This window comes from Chelonia mydas, chromosome 3 (genome assembly GCF_015237465.2).
Source record: "Chelonia mydas isolate rCheMyd1 chromosome 3, rCheMyd1.pri.v2, whole genome shotgun sequence".
Lineage (NCBI taxonomy): Eukaryota > Metazoa > Chordata > Testudines > Cheloniidae > Chelonia > Chelonia mydas.
Window position 1 is genome coordinate 6708388 of NC_057851.1, and position 1414 is coordinate 6709801.

A 1414-nucleotide genomic window follows, 5' to 3' on the forward strand; every position below is an offset into this window, starting at 1 on the left:
ATCTGACTGCTTTGATCAGTTCACAGCTCTCGTCCTTTTCTTTTTCTTTTTTTCTTTTCAAAACCTTTAGTTTTAGATAATAAACGACTGGTTGGTAGCATGGTATTTTTGGATAAGAGCCAAATTAATATTGACCTGGTAACATGGCTGACCCTTTGGGGTTAGAAGAATACGTAGTGAACAGAGTTGTAAATAGCTTCTCACTTTATTGGACCCATGTACTGATTGGGAGCCAGAGAACTGGAATGCAGTAAAGGGGGCTCTGTGATTCCTTTTTTCAGCTTCTTGATAACCAGTGTGGGAGATCAGGAGCAGTTTGTGACTGGTTGGTGAATCTAACTACAGTGTTAATCTCCAGTTTGGGAGAGTCTGCTTTCCTCTTTCTAGCCTGCCCTGACTTTTGCATTTCCAGTGAGAGCTACCTTAGGCATCCTGGGTCACAGTAAGCATCATTATCCCCATTTTACAGATGAGGAGACTGAGGCACTGGGAAAGTAAGTGACTTCCTGAAGGTCACTGAGCTGGAGAGTCGCCAAACTGGGAATAAAACCAGGGATCCTGAATCCCAGTCCAGGGTTCTACCCCCTAGACCACACTGCTCCCCAAACCAGGGCAAAGTCTGAACACGTTCCCCCATTACCACAAATTATGCAGTTACATTTCCTGTATTTGGAGAAATTGCAAGGGTCAGCACAGCTGGTGTGCAACAGATGAGCCTCACCCAGAAAAACCTACTTTGCCAACAACTATAACACAACCCTTGAACAGAATGCTTGCCATCAGATAGGAGCCCTTTTCTTCTCCTGCTTCACTTCCACCACCCAACCAATTCTGAGTTAATTTGGAGTTATGTTTCAGAGTGGTAGCCGGGTTAGTCTGTGTCAGCAAAAAGAATGAGGAGTACTTGTGGCACCTTAGAGACTAACAAATTTATATAATTTAATTTAATAAATTTGTTAGTCTCTAAGGTGCCACAAGTACTCCTCGTTCTTTTTGGAGTTATGGTGACTCCCAGAATGTCACTGCAGGAATTCTGGGCACAAACCTTATGTATGTGAAGCAGTTCTGTGGCGATTCTTCCCCTGTTTACCAATAGATGGGGACAGAGAGCTCCTTACTCTCTAGAGCTTCAAGCCACAGGACTTACATGCATATCCTGTCTCAGTCCTTTCTCCTTGGTCAACTTCAAAGGTCACATTGACTTGAACGGCAGTTAGATGAGGCCCTGGAACTTCGGGCATGTTTGTGTCTGATTTTAAAATGTCATTCCATAGAGCAGTCTTCTGCTGACAGATGGGAATTCCCCTGGCAGAACTGTTTTAAATTCTTTTACGAAAGGAAATGGATTATTACAGACTTCTGCCCTTTTGTTTTGTATTTTCAAGTCAAAACTGCCTTCTCGATCATCTCACAA

At 43.2% G+C, this 1414-nt stretch overlaps 1 pseudogene; it reads right to left on the bottom strand.

The window, feature by feature from the left end:
* Nucleotides 1-607: 607 nt before the first annotated feature.
* Nucleotides 608-750, bottom strand: LOC114021122 (annotated as a pseudogene).
* Nucleotides 751-1414: the final 664 nt, after the last annotated feature.